The 18,151-nt window shown below is 45.7% G+C and overlaps 1 long non-coding RNA gene across 1 annotated transcript in view; it reads left to right on the top strand.

Annotated features, from left to right (window-relative positions):
• The first annotated feature begins 7,558 nt into the window (after positions 1–7,558).
• LOC123279617 (uncharacterized) overlaps positions 7,559–18,151 on the top strand; it is a 47,280-nt gene continuing 36,687 nt past the window's right edge. The window contains exons 1-2 of the long non-coding RNA XR_006517802.2: positions 7,559–7,624; positions 9,018–9,050. This is a non-coding gene — a long non-coding RNA (uncharacterized lncRNA). The remainder of the gene's footprint in view (positions 7,625–9,017; positions 9,051–18,151) is intronic.

The following is an 18,151-nucleotide window of genomic DNA, read 5'->3' as shown; positions in this document are numbered from 1 at the left end:
CTTCCCTCCAGGAGTTTTATTTCTGCTGGCACTTTTGAGATCTGCCATCATTAAGTTCTCTCTCAACTCAAATTTTCTTCTTTTCTCTTCCTTCCCATGTGGTTTCTGTCTGATTTCAGTTGCTTTTGTCAACCCTTAAGCATATTTTGGAGTGTGTAGATTGTATTTGGCTTCTAGTTTCACCGAAAATGGAGTTTGTGGCTATTTTTAAGCTCTCCTTGCTCCTTTCATGTGATTTTGTGGAGAGGATGGATAAGTAAGCTGGTTTATGCACCCATGTCCATATGGAAGCCCCCACAATTAGTTTAAGGTTATCTACCATCATGGGTTTCTGGTGTGAAACGCTGAAGAACTGAGGTTTGAGAGTCCTTGAAAGAGTACTCCCCCTCCTCTCATTTAGTAATAAATGTGATTACAGATTTTAAAAACCCACATGACCTTGGCTATCCAGAAAGTTAAGGAATACGTTCTTTGAGTTAAATCTGAGTTAAAACTTTAAGCACTAAACTTTTCCACTTGAATCATTTTGGAAGGAAATCTTTCTAAACACTAATGTATTTCTGGCTTTCTTGGAGCTTAAAGAACCTGCTCTGTGTGGATGATTGGGTACTAGGGGTTATTGTGGCTGTATTGTACTGAAACATGGTCATTTCATTGAGGGGGTGGAGGGTATTGACTTCTGTAAGATGAAGCTCCAAAATGTGTGTTTGGGGTTTTTTGTCATATGTAGTTTCTTCCCCATTTTTCTTGTGAGTAGATTTTCTTTAGATGCCCTGTCTTGTAGCTGTCATTGTGTTTGCCTGTCATAGTCCTTCTTCTTTTAATTTGATGAAAGCTCAGAATTCAGACAACAAAGTTTGCTGGAATTATATATAAATTAAAAGTAAATTTACTTTGGGCATGACATGAGGGACTCTCCCATGAGAGAAGTGATATCAGTGCACAGACCTTGTAATATCTGCATTAGTTGCTTGGGAATCTGTTGTTTGTTGGATCTCAGCAGCCCCATTCCTCTTTGGGGCAGCCCACCTGGAGGGAGAGAATTCCCATGAGAAGAGCTCATCAAAAGGGCAAGTGGAAAAGTGAATAATGCAACACAGCTTGATAGGCAGCTGCTGTAGGCTACATGGAGATGGTCAAGGGACCAGATTATGCCAGCGAGGTTGTGTGTAGCTGCAACCAGGACCAAAGCTGGTTTGCTGACAACACAAAAGGGAATGGACGTTGAACAGCTACATTTCTGACACATCAGGTGTTTCTGTAGTTTTGATGTTATATACGCTTAAGGATATTGTAATTGAACATTGTAACTCTAATTTAAAACGTCCCCACTGTATGATCTCTTTTCTCTGGGAAATCTAAAGACAACATTTGCCAGAGCATTCCATTGACTTGCAGAGAAGGGTGTTTGTGAGTTCCCAGTGCCAAGTTGTCCTAGCATCTGGGGGAGGTGCAGACGCTTGCTATGCTGGCCAAGTACACAGGTAAGGTTCTAAAGTTATTAAGTGCAAGCTGCAAGATTCTAAGATTAATTGTGCTTCACTCTCCAGTGAGATTGGTGTATTATAAATCATAGAGGCATATCCCATCAATCTGGCGCCTGGATGCAGGGAGCATGATAACCCCTAACTCAGCAGAAACGTACCTTCCATCCATTACGCCTCCTCTCCTGGAATAAACCAGGTGCTCCTCAGATAGGGCCAGGGCAATGGACAGCATTTTAAAGACATTTTGGAGATAGCGTTTCTTCTCTTACCACAGGGAAACCATTTCTATGGCTCCTTGGTTTTATTCTACGATACCTTTAAACAAGGCAGGTTTAGAGAAGTATTTTCTGGGTACTTAGTTTTGTTCAGCTGTGGGTTATGTCTTCTTGGGGGGTTCAAAAGTAAGAAAATATATGATTCCTGCCCTTGATGACCCTACTGTTTGGTTAAAAAGCCATATTAATTATAATTGTGTGCTGTTGATGCTAATTGCTACTGCTCATCTAGCACTTACTATATGCATACCAACAGAACACATTAAGAAATTATTCATAGAACCTATTTCAAACAAATGCTGATAAGGTCAGAGAAAGGAGAGCTATGTACTGGCTGGGTTGGTCTGGAAGGTAGGCCTGCGCTGGGTCTTGTTGGTAGGAAGGCTTTAGTGAGGTGAGACAGGCTAAGTATCCCAGTGTGAGGGTGCAGATGGCAGGAGAGAAATGAGGTTAGACAGGCAGTGAATGAGTCCAAGAAAGGCTTGCAGGGGGCTGGCAAAACCACAGAACATGCAGAAGTCTCTTGTCTCTTGCTCTGCACCTCCTTGCCCTTCCACCCTCCCTCCATTAGCAGAGTCAATTCCATTCTCCTCTGGGGCACCTGCCTGAAGGAAGAGAATGCCTATGGGAACATCTCATCAAAATGGCAGCTGGAAAAGTGAATGCAGCACAGTTAGATAGGCAGATGCTGTAGGCTTCACAGAGAAGGTCATTTGAGTAGATTATGCCAGCTAGGTTGTGTATGCGTAGACACTGCTAGGGCTAAAATTACTTTGCTGACATTCTGCAGGAACAAAAAACAAGCTTTCTTCCTTCCCTTCCTTTCTCCCTCCCTCCCCACCCGCCTTCCTCTTTTTTTATTTTGAAGTATTTCAAGCTTATCACTCCATCCCTGCTCCTTTCAATTCGTCCTCTTCTTGATGCCCAGCTCAGTTCCCTTAGCTCCAACTTTATGGCCACACACTGCTCATTCAACTTCATCCATTGATTCATTCAACAAGCATTTATTGAGAATTCCATGTGTGTCTTCAGAAAATATGCAATCTTATAAGGAAGACAATTAAGATGCAATAATAACATGATATGACATGTTCCTTGAAACGAGAAATACAGGATGCTATGGGAGCAGATAGCAAGATAGAACTGAGGGGAGGAGGGTATCAGAAAAGAAGTGACACATAAGCTGAGACCTGAAAGTGTGAGGGGAGCTGTTCCAAACCCTCCCTAAGGCTGTCGAAGGGTCCCCCTGTCTGATGTGGGGGAGCTGCCAGGCACAGAGGATTCTTGACTGCCTTTGGCTGCCGCTGCCATCATACTCAGGAAATCAATTTTTTAATTCGATCAATAAGTGTTTCTTGAGCAATTCAAGGTCTAAACAGTTCTAGGCTCTGTAAACCAAGTGGGCAAAGCACCTGACCTCATAGAGCTTGCATTTTAGTAGAGATGAGTAACGAGTAAATAAATAAAAATACATTATATTAGGTGTAATGGAAAAAAATGAAACAGAGTGAGATGATGGAGTGTATGTTCTTGAATGTATGTGTGAGTGTGTGCTATTTTAGATAGGGTGGTGTGGACCTCTCTGTTAAGGTGATATTTGAGCAAGAACTGATGAATTGAAGGAGTGGCTATCCAGTTGGCAGGGTTGGGGGACAGCATTCTGGGCAGAGGCAGCAACTAGGGCAAAGGCTCCCTGGAGGATGTGTGCTAGGAGTGTTTGGGGAACTGTGGAAAGACCAGGTGCCTAGAGCTGCAGGAGGAGAGCAAAGATGGATGAAATTGTGGAGGTACCTGTGGGCCTGGTAAAGTAGAATCTTGTCCCATGCAAGACTGACATTGAAGAGGATGCCTTTGGCTGCATGTGGAGATCTGACAGTAGAGGGGCACGAGTAGCAGGAGGGAGATCAATTAGGAGGCTACTGCAACGGTCCAGGCAGGAGGTGATGGCAGCTTGCCAGGGTGGAAGAAGAGAGGTGGTCGGAGTCTGAGTGTACTTAAAAGATAGCCTGACAGGTTTGCTGATGATTTGGAGGGGGATGTGAGAGAAGAAAAGGATCAATGATGAGTCAAAGGATTTTGGTAAGCCAGATTTGCCATTGACTGACATGAGAAAGACTTGTTTTGGCAAGTACACATTTTGGGAAGCAAAGATCTGTTAAGTTTGCTATGTCTGGCAATCATCCAAGTGGAGAGTTTCTGTAAGCAGATTGTTATACAAGTATGGATTTCAAGGGAGAGTTTGGGGAGTTGTTATTTAAAGCCATGAGACAGGTTAAGATCACCAAGTGAGTGAGCCTAGAGAGAGAAGAAGTGAGGGCTGAGGGCTGAGTCTTGGGGGGCCTCTATTGTTAGAGGTTGGGGAGATAAGAAAGATGTAACAAAGGAAACAGAGAAGGGGCAGCTAGTGAGGTAAAAAAGACAAGGAGTGTGTGCTTCTCTGGAAGCCAAGGAAAGAAAGTGTTCCAAAGAGGAGGGGACGGCCACCTCCGTCACAGGCTGCCGTCCCAAGCATGCTGGGAGATTATAGGAAAATGATGCAAGCATCGGGAGGTTTGTTAAGACTGACTCTGAAGGATTTGAGGCAGAGGTGAGTCGGCTGACACTCCGAGCTCTTGAGTGCACAAGGCTGTGGCCAGGCAGAGGGGAGGGGAAGGAGTGCCAGGCAGAGGGACTGCAGGGGCAAAGGCTAGATGGTGGGGAGAGCATGGAGGGGAATGGGCAGTGGTAATTAGGTGTAGTGGAAAAAGTGGGAAAAACAAAGCAGGAGGAATCGTTTGGAAATGCTGGATTGTAGGAGCTCCGGGCAGTGTCCTCACCGTACCCTCCTTTGCCATGTGCACTTCAGCTTCTAGGCCTTCTGTCACGCTGGTTTCCCTGCCAGGAATGCCCTTCATCGCTGGATGGCACAGCTCCAGGGCATGCCATTTACGCTGTGCTTCCTGTTTCCTTCTAGACTCATCTCAACCTCTGTGTCTTCCACGACAGCCCCTTCTTTGGCTCCAAGCCACAGTCACTGTCCCTTCTCCAAATTTATCTTATTTCTAGTGGGTAAGATTGCCAGATTTAACTAACAAAAATACAGGATGCCAGTTGAATATTACATGGGACATACATATACTAAAAAGTTATTAATCGTTTATCTCAAATTCGAGTTTAAGGACGCATCCTGCATTTAATCTGGCAACCCAACTAGACTGACAGATACAGTTAAGCATTCATTCAACAACCCTTTAGAGAGAAGGAACTAGCGGCCCTCTCCTGCACACTGGGGAAGTAGGAGCATCAGGCCTGGACCCTGCCCTCAGGGCTGGGAGGCACCAAGCGTGTATTTAGGTCACCAGCCAAGCAGGGTCACAGAAAAAACAGCAAAGGTTCAGCTTGAATAAACTCCAGAATTTTGCTATCATATTACCTAGAGAGAAGCTATTTTATTTCAGTATACATGAAAATTTTGTGACTTTACTTTCACCGAGTGCTATAATTTTTTGTTTTAATGCTGTATGGGGATAGAGGCATCATCATCTTTTCAAGGCTTCAGATGACCAAGTCTTCATTAAGACTCCTCTACCTGTGAGGATATTGTCATTTGTTATTACCGTCTTCATCTTCAGCGCCGTTAGTGTTGATCAGAAGTGGCAGCTGCTAGGCAGAGGCAGGACGACCCAGCGGCTGACAGCATGTGTCCCTGCTGTGCCGTTTACTAGCGGTGAGATCCCAGGAAGTGAGTTGGTCTCTCTGTGCCACAGGGTCCTCATCTGTACCATGAAATGTAATAATAATATCTACCGCAGAGGGTCGGTGAGGGGAAGAGATAACTTGAGTGCTCAGAACAGTGCTTAGCATATGGTAAGTGTTAGATGGATGCTGGTTAACAGAATTTTAAAATTATTTAAAGACACGCACTGTAACTGATGTGGATCCAGCACTAGGACCTCGGAGAGGAGGGTGCCGAGTGCTCCTCTGATGTGAAGTGGCTCCACTGGCCTTGGTCTTGTGTTTTCCCTTCGACCTCCTTGAAGGGGAGAATCACATGGCCCACGTCTTTGCATCCATCCCTCACCTCCTCTCAGCTCCCCCCATAGTGGCATGGTGGAGACTGAAAAAAACTGTGGTGGGTTTATTAACGCTATTGCCAGCCTAAAGGAACAGTAATGATGTCCATGGGTGATGTTTCCCAAGGTTGCTGAGTTCCAAAATAATCTAAGGGCCTATAATTTCACTATTCCTGATTTATTTGTAAGGATTAAGAGAAAGTACTTAATGTAGCATACCTGAGGTGATCTTTACAATTACTCTAGGAATGAGAGCAAATTGAGAACTCGTGTACCATTCACATCTAAGTACACATTAGGACGCCAGGTGAGAATATCCATTTCAACTGATGGAGTGTTTAATAAACGACCAACGTTGGTTTACCCACCAATACACATTTCTAAGTGAATTCCCAAAACCTCTCTGAGAGTAGGTGTTAGGAACTGCACATTTCATACAAGGAAGTGGAGGTGTGGAGCAGCTATGAAATTGCCTAAAGTCACTTAAATAGTAATTAGTTGACCCTGGATTCAAGTTCAGGACTGGCAGATTTCAAAGCCCGTGTTCAAAGTGAGTAAGCATGTTTCTCAACCTAAAAAGCTGGTGGAGAGTGCAGAAGAGGCCTGAGAGCATTCGTTCGTTCATTCATTCATTCATTCGTTCATTCATGTTCGAGGCCTGCAGAGCTGGAAAGGACAAGGCCCTGCCCTCAGGAAGGGCACAGTCATGAAGAGCTGGGTGTGGGGACCAACGTAAGAGCTCTGGGGGCGTGCTCATCAGGTGCAGGGTAACAGAGGAGGCAGAAGAGTGGGAGGGGCCGGGGAAGGCATTGGAGCGGAGGTGGCGTTTTGCCAGATGGTGCGAACTGGGTGAGAGACAAGCGTGTAAGTCTCTCTCAGCATTTAGTCAGTGCTATATAAGATTTGCAATTGATACTACTTCACCATCATCATGCAAATGATAAGGAAACAAATATTTTTGAAAGTCTACTTGGTACAAAGCCCTGTGCTAGATGTTTTTATAGACAGAGGTCAGCTTCCTGACAACCATCACCGGTGGATACTCCAATCCACTATGCAGGTGAGGAAACCGAGGCTCAGAGTGGTTGAGATTTGCTGAAAGTGGGAAGTTATTATTTATTCGACAAAGTCCCTTATCTATTTATTCATTCAGTAAGCATTAGTTGAGCACCTACCCTGTGTCAGGAGACGTGGTTGGTGCCGAATAACAATGGTGAACCATAGGGAGATAGACCCAACCTCATAGAGCCTACCGTCTAGAGGGGGAGACGCACATTAACAGGTGATATGTATATGTACATGTGCACGCATATATATGTATTTTAGGAAAACAGTGCATCCTTTGAGAAGCAGCTTCAGGTGGGAGTGATTGGGGAGCACCCTAGGGTCTATAATTGGGATTGTCCTCCAGCAGAACTGTGGAAAGTCCTCCCGCACAACTGTGCCCCAGTGATAGGCGAGGTGCCCTCAATCAAGACCTCCAGTGCGGCTCCACTGAGCACACGGGGCTGTTGTGCTCTGTGTCTGCAGAGAGCACTGCAGGGAACCAGAGCAGAGAGGAGCACCGTGGTGGGCTCTCAACGGTGACCCAGGAGACTCTTTCTGCACACACGTGAGATGCCCTTGGGGCTGCTGTGAAGGGAGGCTGAAGGGCCCGCAGTTCTGTATGGGAGCAAACCTGAGCTGAGAAAGGCAGTTCACGGCTCTGATTCTAATGCTGATTTTACTCTTTGGTTTTTACAAAGGTCAGAATGGAGAGCAGGCTTCCAGGAGGGTGAAGAGCAGGGCTGCCATGTTGCTTCAGACCATGGTAAGCCAGACATGTGCGGGAGACACCCTCGTGCTCATGTGGTGGCTCTGGGTGGGTGTGGTGCCGAAAGTGCTCTGTGCTGGGGAGTAACAGGATGTCCTGGGCATCAGAAGGCTCCAAGGCAGGTTCAAGTTTCCCAGGACCAACTTTTTCCACTTATCACTTTGAGAAGGGCTGATCCCAGGAGACGGTGTGCATAGTAACGAGTGATGATTTCTTTTTAAGTTTAAGTTTTTGATTGCAAACAACAGAAACATCCTGTCTAATGTAACCAATGATTGAGGAATCTCGATTCATTGAGACATAAACACCAAATGTTTTATTTCATCTGACTACCTGTGATTCTCAAACTTTAATGCGCTTATCAATCACCTGGGGATCCTGGTAAAATGCAGATTCTGGTTCCGCAGGTCTGGGCTTAGGGACAGAGGTTCCGCTTCTCTAAGAAGCCAGTGCTGCTGGTCTGTGGACCTCAGTTGGAGTAGCAAGGAGATCTGCTTGCCCCTTTGTGGTTCTGTAACATGGTCTTTGTCGCATTTGAACACTTTCTGACACTTGCAGGTCCTACTCCTTTGGGAAGTCAAAGCTTATTCCTGTCCATTATTTAACACACCTCAGTTCCAAACTTTGGACAAATTCTTCTCTTTCTCCAGTCCAGGCTACAGCTGTGGCCCTGCCTCTTAGACGGAGGAGAGGGTGTGTGATCTGGTCCTGACATTTGCCCTCACCTCCCCTCCACCAAGTGCATCTCATCAGGGGTTCCGGGGTGGGGAAGAGAGATGGGGGAGGCCAAGGCTCCTTCCTTAGCCTCCTGCGTTCAGCCACGGGCAGTGTCGCTTACTTTGGTTCAGGCTGGCTCCAGCCATTGCTGGGGCCTTTGCTGGTTGTCTCCATGACAGTGCTGTGTGGGGTTTTGGGGCATTGTTCATGTAGCCCCTCCATCTCTTGGGAGCCTCCCAGAGGGGCAGGCTTGCCTCCTTTTGGCTCCTGGAGGTATATCCCAGTGACCCTTCTGCCAGGCCGGGCATCCTCTTGCGTGGCCCTGGAACCATCTGTCCTGTTCCTATGGAACTAGCCTATGTGCCTGCTGCTGGGTCCTGGCTGTGGGGGTGGTGCAGGGGAGCGGCCATTCCTACTTCTCCCACTCGCGCAGAAGACCCCTGGGGGGGGAGTACAATCCTTGGGGCCTGGCTCCAGGCCAGCGGGCATCCCACTGCAGCCCCCCAGGACTAGGTGGGAAGTGGGCTGAGGCTCCTCGTAAAGCTCTCTCCATGGGTCCCACTCTATCCCTGGCAGCCAATGTCTTCCCTCCTGCTTCCAGGACCCTCCACCCTCAGAATTCTGTCCCCACATCTGGCTTAAGGCTCACGTTCTCTGATGCTTTTCCTCCCAGGTGAACCAACCTCAGGGAAAACAGAAGGAAGAGGTAAGTCTTACAACCCACTCCTTGCTGGGTTGGTGCTCACGGCTTCCTCTTGCAGGTGTCTTACCTCCTTTTGGCCCACATTTGGGGTAAGTATTTGGATATTTGGCTGTAAATCTCTCCTTAGCCTAATTCACTGCAGAGCACAAATTAGCACGGCTCCCCTCTGCCTGTGGGCAGAACGCCGGTTGCCGGCGGAGCAGCTCGCTTTTGACATCCCCATGTGTTTTGGGCTGTCAGCTACTCTCCTTCTACAGGATCTGGCATCACGCTTGTCACCATCATCCCTCAACAGAAACCCTGTAACATTCATCTGGAGATTCCGCAAACCCCAGTCATTAAAAAGCAGACAGATTTTTGTATCTGTGATGGCTCACAATTAATATTTCATAGAGAAAGGATTAATAAAACATCATGCAATTAGCTGCTTCCCTTCAGCAATCACATCTCATTAAGGGCGGTCGCAGGCAGCCCACAGGACTCCTGAGCGAGCAGCTGGCCGGGCCCTGACTCAGGGGAGCGGCAGCCCCGGTTCCGCCCTGTCTGGAGAAGAATTTTCTCTGGTAAATGTGTGATAAATGGGGTAGGTGCTCAGCGGGATAGCTTTCAGCAGCCACACCTTTGTCTGTGTCACCAGAATTTTCCATTGATTTGTTCATTTACTCCTTTCTTCTTTTACTGTGCTCTGTAAAGTAGGTGCCGTGCTAGGCAATGGGAAAGGAGCAGTGGTCAGTGTGTCCACTTCCGAAGCTCCTCCCGGCTCCCATCAAAGACTCCTGCTCTTTCCTCAAAGTCCCTTCCCATCCAGCACAAGCCTTCTTCCGCCCTGATCACTGGCTCCACTCTCCTCCATACTCGGCCCCTGAATTCACCGACAGGCTTGTTCCGTACTTTGTGCCTTTGCTTTCCTCCTGTGTGAGGTCCCCTCCAAGCCTTTCTTTCCTGGGCCCTAAAACTGTGCAAAGAGACCCCTTTTTCTCCACCCTCAAGAAAAACACCTCGGAAAGGGCCATTAAAACCCTGTTTCAGGGGCCAGCCCAGTGGTGCAGCGGTTAAGTTCGCACATTCCGCTTCTCTGTGGCCCGGGGTTTGCCGGTTCGGATCCCAAGTGCGGACATGGCACCGCTTGGCACGCCATGCTGTGGTAGGCGTCCCACATATAAAGTAGAGGAAGATGGGCATGGATGTTAGCTCAGGGCCAGTCTTCCTCAGCAAAAAGAGGAGGATTGGTAGTAGTTAGCTCAGGGCTAATCTTCCTCAAAAAAACAAACAAACAAAAACCCTGTTTCAGGGCCTCCTTCTTACCTGGGCTGAGGAGAGCCACGTGGACCTAGCCTTTCTCGCCTGAGCCTGTTTCCTCTTTTGTCATGTTGTCTTTTCTCTGGAGCAGAATGGTTAGGAGGAAAAAATAGGTTTGAATGTGACTCGGGTCCTAGGGGGGCTAGCAGGTAGCCTTGGGCATCGGCTTCATCTCTTGAAGCCTCAGCATCCCGCCCTTGAAAAGGGGAGAGCAGTACCTTCGCATGGTGTGGCATGAGGATTCATGAACTGCACTTGAGGACAGGGGGCTGTGATTGTCACAGTTTGGGCATGCTGTGTAGCCTCTGATCTCAGAGGTGCTGGGCTAAGTGGCCAGCTCTGCTGGCCCCTAGGGGACAGGTCTGTCCCAATGCAGGGCAGCATTTTTCTGCCTGGCATGCTGTCATCTTTGAATGGTGGCTCTGCTTGACTGACACTGTCTCTGCTTCCAGCCTGATGTCCCTGTGTGAGGCCGTGGCCTTGGTCTGGGATCAGCATGTTGACATGGTCCTGAGGCCCCAGAGACGGGAGCTGACAGCGCCTTCTGATTTCCATCTCACTGCATCAGCTCCCATCCTCCTGAGGAGGCTGTGATTGTGAAGGAGCCCAGTTAGACGTGTGGGATAAAAGAACATTGAGCTGGGATGTCACTCTGGCAGCCTGATGGTCCGTTCACGTGTCAGGCCACCTTCTGCAAGCCCTTCATGTCTAGAGGCAGGAAAACAGGGCCTCAGTGACAGTGTCTTCAGAACCAAAGTGGCAGAGGAGGGCATGCTCTCGTCAGCTTTGTTTGATCAACCCGTACAGGCAGTTTGGATCACTCTAAAATGAACGGATTAGGAAATGGAATTATCTGGATGATTGCTTCTGCTCACTAGCCTACTTCACCTCTGTGGATGAGAGAGAGGGAGACAGAGAGAGGACAAGAGGGAGAGAGCTATTGAGAAGGTTGATTTGATTTGGACTAGATTGTGGTAGTCTTACGTGAAGATAGACAGAGTGTGGGCTATGTGCCCCCACCCAACCCAGTGCAGATGGAATCATCTGACAGTTTTAATCAAAGACATGATGAAATCAGATAAGTTTGTTGGGAAGGTCATTGTAGTGGATGCTATTGGTGTTCTGCCAAATCTCTTTTTCAGGTTGGTGTCATCCCACAGCTTCTGAGTGTTTGCTGCTAACAGCCCACAGCTGTCCTCTTTCCAAAGAGTTGTCCTTGGCCAAATTGAGCCACTCTGCCTGAAAAACATCCCCTCGCCCCCCAGTCAGTGGCTGGCAGTCACAGGGGGGCATCTACTTTGCCTCAAGGTGGGACCAGCTCTTGTACAAACAGTGCTCCTGAACTCACCCAAGAGATCAAGCTGAGACCACATCCTTGCCTAGTTCCTTCCTGTGCCTCATCCTGCTTTCCTCATCTCCCTTCTTTGAGAGAATTCCCCTAACACATCACTTGAACAAGAATCCCCAGCTTATGCTCTGCTTCCAGGAAACCCAACCTCAGACAGTTATTGTGCAAGGCGTGCGAGGACCGAGCGCTGGGGAGCGGGGGAGGAGGCTCTGCAATGCTTCAGGCATAAGCCGATAAGGTGATGACCAGGGAAAGTGGTAATGAGAAGAAGGAGGAGAGAGGCGCCAGAGACACCAGGACCCCATGTCTGCCTGGTTAAGGGGATGAAGGAAGAGGCAAACGTGACTGGTATTTCAAGTCGAGGTGAGTGAGGACACACGTGGTGAGGCCACTGGTTAATGGAAGGAGGAATCTTCACTTGGTCCTTTTCCATCTCTGGCTCACTTCTCCCATCCTCCTTGGGCCTGCTGTCCTCTTCCTGGGCTTGTTCAGGGCTCACAGTTGTACTCTGCATGGCCACCTCCATTCCTCGTGTGTGCCATGTCTCTCTGACTGGATGGTCCTCTTGATGTGTTCAAGGACTGTGCTGTGTTTTCTGTGGAGAACGCCCTGTGTGCTTTTCATATGTAATAGGAATAAAAAGATGTTTTTTGATTAATTGCTAGATTACTCTTAAAGCTTCCTCAGGACATTGGTGAGCCATAAGGAAGTCCTCCCTGGTCCGGTTGAGGCCTTCACAGTTATAACGCCATGGCCTGTAGACCTTGGTTGCTGGACTTTTAACTTATTTCTATTTCTTATCAACATTATTGAGAAATAATTTATTTAAGATAGACCACATCCATTTAAAGTGTACAATTCAATGAGTTTTATCAGTTATTTACACTCATAAAACCACTACCACAATCAAAAGAAAAACATCTCATCCCCTTCTTGCCTCTTTGCCTTCCATCCTCCCTCCCCCCGGCCCCTGGCAACCCCTGGTCGATTTTTTGTCACTTATAGAATAGTTTATATTTTGCAAGAATGGAATCATGCAGCATGTATTCTTTTGTGTTTGACTTCTTTCACTCAGCGTACTGTTTTGAGGTTCATCCATGTTGTTGAGTGTATTAGTGGTCCATCCCTTTTTTTAAAAATTGAACTTTTTATTTTGCGATAATTATAGATTCACTTGCAGTTGTAATAAATAATAGAGAGAGATCCTGTGTACCCTTTACCCTGTTCCCCCTAGTGGTAACATCTTGCAGAACTAGTACACAATCACAAATAGGATATTCACATTGATGCAGTCAGTCATTACAAGGATGACAATCCCTCATGTTGACCTTTTCCAGCCACACCGACTTTCCTCACACCCACCCGCTTTTTAACCCCTGCTAACCACTAATCTGTTTTCCAAATGTGTAATTTTGTTATTTCCAGAATGTTGTATTAATGGAATCATTTATATAGCAGTATGTAACTGTAGGGGAGGAAGACAATTCCTCTATCCTCTAGGTCTTCTGGCTGGTCTACAAATTAAATTGACATGAGACAGAATAACAGGAGAAAATCAAACAAAGCTTTATAATGTGTATGCATGGGAGAAACCCAGGAGAACTGAGCAACTCACCAGAATGACTGAAGCCACCACTTTAAATATCATCTTCAACTAAAGACGAAGGAGGATGTTGGGGGCAGTGGTTTGGGTCTTCAAGGGGAAGGAAGCAATTTACATGGAGATGGAAATGCAAATGGGCCAATTATAGACAATATGACCTGAGAGACACATTTACATTATACTACAGTTATCTTACAGTATTAGCTCCTTCCTGGAACAGGCCCTTCTATTTTAAATTCTTTGAGGCAGTTAGGGGAAAGGTCAAAGTTTCTTTCAGAGTCTTTTTGCCCTTAAAAATAATCAAGGCAAAGAGACACATTCTTGGGGGACCAATTCTGATCCCTTACATAACCATTTGGGAGTGCCTTTAAAAAAATACTGTATTTTTTAGAGCAGTTTTAGGTTCACAGCAAAATTGAGTGGGAGCTAAGAGGTTTCATGTACAGCTCTTGCTCCCGTACATGGATAGCCTTCCCCAAGATCAACATCCCCGACTAGATTGGCATGTTTTTTCAACCAATGAACTTGAATTGACACATCCTGTCACCCAAAGTCCGTAGTTTACATTGGGGTTCATTCTTGGTGTTGTACATTCTCTGGGTTTGGACAAGTGTATAATGACACATATCTACCATCATAGTGTCATACAGGGTGGTTTCACTCTCCTAAAAATCCTCTGTCCTCCACCTATTCATCTCTTCTGTCTCCCTAACCTTCGGCAACCACTGATCTTTTTATTGTCTCCATAGATTTGCCTTTTCCAGATGTCTTATAGTTGGAATCATAAGTATGTATCATTTTCAGATTGCCTTTTTTTACTTAGTGGTATGCCTTTAAGGTTCCTCCATGTCTTTTCATGGCTTGATAGCTCATTTTTTTTTTGAGCACTGAATAATATTCCATTGTCTGTATGTACCACAGTTTATCCATTTGCCTATTGAAGGTCATCTTGCTTGCTTCCAAGCTTTGACAATTATGAATAAACTGTTGTAAATATTCATGTACAGGTTTTTGTGTGGACGTAAATTTTCAACTTTGCTGAATCATATGGTAAGAGTATGTTTCATTTTGTAAGAAACTGTCAAATTGACAAAAGCATCACAGTTAGAGAAGACAAATTCATATACAAAGTATATGCCTGGTCTAGTGAGGACATATTACTGCTGCCCTCTCCATGATGAAATAGGTGCAGTGTAATGAACTGGCGTCTATGTGGCTGGCTAGTCCCCTTAGGGAATTGTGCCATATCAGGGGCTCAGGATTGGGTTCAGCTGTTGACAAGTTGGACCCTTGGTATTAGCAGTAGCTGTCAGCCTGGTGCGGAGAAGTCTATGTTGTTGAGCTTGTGTGTAGCTGCCATTCCTGCCACCATGTGCATTTTGTACATGATCTACTGAGCAAACGTTGGGGTGATTGATATCCATAGAACATTTCATCTTGTCTGTGTTACGAAGTCTTCTCTGCAGTGAATGCCCTTTGGTGACCATTCATATGGAACATAAGTATCTTTCCATTCTGTGCCCATTCATAGAGAGAGATTTGTTCCCATATCTTTCACAAAATTTGGTAAGTTTTTGGTCATTATTTCTTCAATTTTTTTTTCTGCATCAATCTCTTTCTCTTCTAATTCTAGCACTCCAGTGTCACAAATGTTAGGCCGTCTAGTATGGTCCCATTGGTTCCTGAGCCTGTATTCATTTTTTTAATCTTTTGTTTTCTTTGTTGTTCAGATCAGATAATTTCTACTAATCTATTTTCTTTTTGAGGAGGATTAGCCCTGAGCTAACATCTGCTGCCAATCCTCCTCTTTTTGCTGAGAAAGACTGACCCTGAGCTAACATCATGCCCATCTTCCTCTACTTTATATGTGGGATGCCTACCACAGCATGACTTCTACTAATTTACTTTTAAGTTTTCTGACTCTTTCCTTTATCATCTCCATTCTGCTTTTGAGCTCATTCAATGACTTTTCAATTTCATATATTCATACTTTTTTTCAGTTCTAAAATTTCCTTTTTAAAAATAGTTTTAGAGGCCAGCCTGTGGCTGAGTGGTTAAGTTTGTGTGCTCTGCTTTGGTGGTCCAGGGTCTCGTTGGTTCTGATCCTAGGAGCAGACCTAGTATCGCTCATCAAGCCGTGCTGAGACGGTGTCCCACATAGCACGACTAGAAGGACCTACAACTAGAATATACAGCTACTGTGAGGCTTTTGGGAGAAAGAAAAAAAATGAAGATTGGCAAAAGATGTTAGCTCAGGTGACAATCTTTAAAAAAAAGTTTTAATTTTTCTGCTGAGAATGTCCATCTTTCCATTCATTTCAGGAGTGTTCATCTTTACCTTGTAGAGCATGTTTATAAGAGCTCTTCTAAAGCATTTGTCTGATGATCCCAACATCTGGATCAGCTCAGAATCGGCATCTGTTGATTGTATTTTCTCTTAAGGGTTGGTCACATTGTCCTGATTCTTTGTATGTTGAGTAATTTTTTATTGTATTTTTGACATTTGGACCACCATGTTGTGAATCTTTGGGTCGTGTTAAATTCTCTGCAGAATGTTGATTTTACTGTTTTAGCACGCAATCAAACTGGTTGGGTTCAAACAGCAAGTTCTATCTTGCCATCTGTGGGCAGTGGTTCCAATGTTAACACGGTTTTCAAAGCCTTTGTTGTGCTGCTTTTGGTCTCTACTATGCGTGTGCCTTTCTGGGCGTGGGCAGTGGATGATGTTGTCGTTCAGATTTCACGGTCTTTGCTGTGATGCTTTGGGTTATCTTGTGCATGCACAGCTTAGAGGTGATCCTGGGACTTGTGACTGAATAAAGGGAGACCCTGCTCCAGCTCTCTACTCTCTAAGATTTCCTCCACTCTCTTTTAGCTTCCAGGGGCCCTTTTCCAAGGTCCTCTGTTCTGGTTTTCTCTCAATGTTTTAGGACCCCTGTCTGCTGCCTAGTTCTGCAGTGGGACCACATTTTGGTCAAAGTCAGAAGACGAAAGAGGGAAAAGCTAGGAAACTCATCCCCTGAAATGGATCATTCTTTAAGTGTTGGCTTCCTTCCCTAATCTACTTACTTTTGTTAGCTTTTCAGAGTCTGCAAGTAGTTGCTTTTTGTACTTTGTCTGAATTTTTAGTCGTAACCTGTGGGAGAGAGGGTTGAGGTGGACTTAATTCCTTTTTGCTGGCACTGGAATTTCCAGAAAACTGTGTTTTTGGAGATGTTGTTGGGCATTAGAGTATGCTGTCTGAGAGCTGAGTGGCTTTATTCATGCTTTTGCCTTAGTGAACAGAACATGCTGCTGAGTGGGACCTTGGGTAGAGTGTGCCACAGAGAAATAGAGGGGCCTAATTTCTGCAAAAAGGGCTGGAAGTGGTTTCCTTGGTCATTTATGAGCACATTTCTACTTATTTTTGGAACATGCCATGCATGTCATTTGCTACCAGATACTTTGGAAATGTGAGATTTTTGCCGAAATCATGATGTCTCTTAGGGTGTAAATAGGAGTTGGTGGTTGCAGTAGCCAAAGGCTGTCATTAGTATTATATGGGCTCTTTAGCTGAGTCCCTGAATGAACTCCTGAAGCTCCTGGTATGGCCATATATGATTTTTCCTTCTTGTAAGAATCAATAGCATTAAGATTTTAGACTCTTGTCCTTAAGTAAGGTGAGCCAACACCATTGCACCCTCACTTGGAAGATTTGCTGCATATCCACACTGGGGGAGGGAGAATCATTCTCATTCTTTTGTTTCAGCTCTTTTGTTTAGAAATCTTATTTATTTAATCTTTTTATATATATGTAGTTTATATCAAAGGGAATGTGTGTTTGGCTTTTACTGCTCTACGGAAAGTAATAAATAAATTCAAAAGAAATGTGTTCCTTTGACTCCCAAGTAAGGCAAAAGAAAGTTGCAATTGGACTTTGCCTTAAACCTACAATTTTTGCCCAAAAAAGTGATAAAAAGGGTCATGACATTCAAGTCCACCTTTTCCTGGGACAGTTTGCTTGGGCCTTGGGGATTCAGCTATAAGTTGCAGGCAACCCCTTTGTCACTGGCTTCAGTCACTGAGGGAGAAATGTCAGATCTGGGGTCAAAGACTTTCAGATTAGCAGATATTCTGCTATTTAGGGAAATGTTTGGGTGGAATGCAGGTGATAGCAAGAGAGTGCTTGGATTTCCCATTTGACAGAATTAAAAGGCATGTGAAACGCTTTGGCCAGTCTCTGTCACCTAGGGTTTTGAAAACTTTCATTTTATCCTAATTAAAAATAATTGAAGTCCCATTTAGTCCAGGGAGAGGTGCAGCCCCAGGGTTGGCAGACCCTAAAGCATTAGACCCAGCTAAGCCTCAGACTTTTCATTCTCTCCCCGGAGTCCCTCCAGAGGCAACACTTTCTTGTGGTAATCCTTCTCTCTGAGGCCTCAGCTTTAAAGAAGAGCCATAATGAGTGTTTGGAGGAGGAGGTTAAGAAAAGCTGCATTCCTGCCTTTTGTGGGACTAAGCAGCTCACTAATTAGGGTCCCCAGACAGCATGACTCAAGCTACGGGGCGCAATCTCACCTGCAGATTAAATCTCCCATCCCCTACTAAAGTCAGAGTACCCCCCGGGGGCCTGTTCTGGGAGGCGGCTTATTGCTGCCTGGGGTTCCTGCCTCGGGTAGAAAGAACCAGACCTTGTGTGAGTCAAAGCCAAAACCAATGCCAAAACCATGGCACAGTGGGAGGGATGTAAAAGGCCTCAGTGGACAGCTGGAGTCAGGCTGGATGTGAAAGAAACAGAAGTGGTTCAGGAACAAAGTGGGGTGGTCCTCGGTGGTTGCTGGCTGGCGCTGGTTCACATTTGTTGGTTAGGGTGGA

The sequence above is a fragment of the Equus asinus genome, chromosome 21, assembly GCF_041296235.1.
Source record: "Equus asinus isolate D_3611 breed Donkey chromosome 21, EquAss-T2T_v2, whole genome shotgun sequence".
NCBI classification, from domain to species: domain Eukaryota; kingdom Metazoa; phylum Chordata; class Mammalia; order Perissodactyla; family Equidae; genus Equus; species Equus asinus.
Note: the sequence above shows the minus strand (reverse complement) of the source record. Positions and strands in the feature narration are given on the sequence as shown.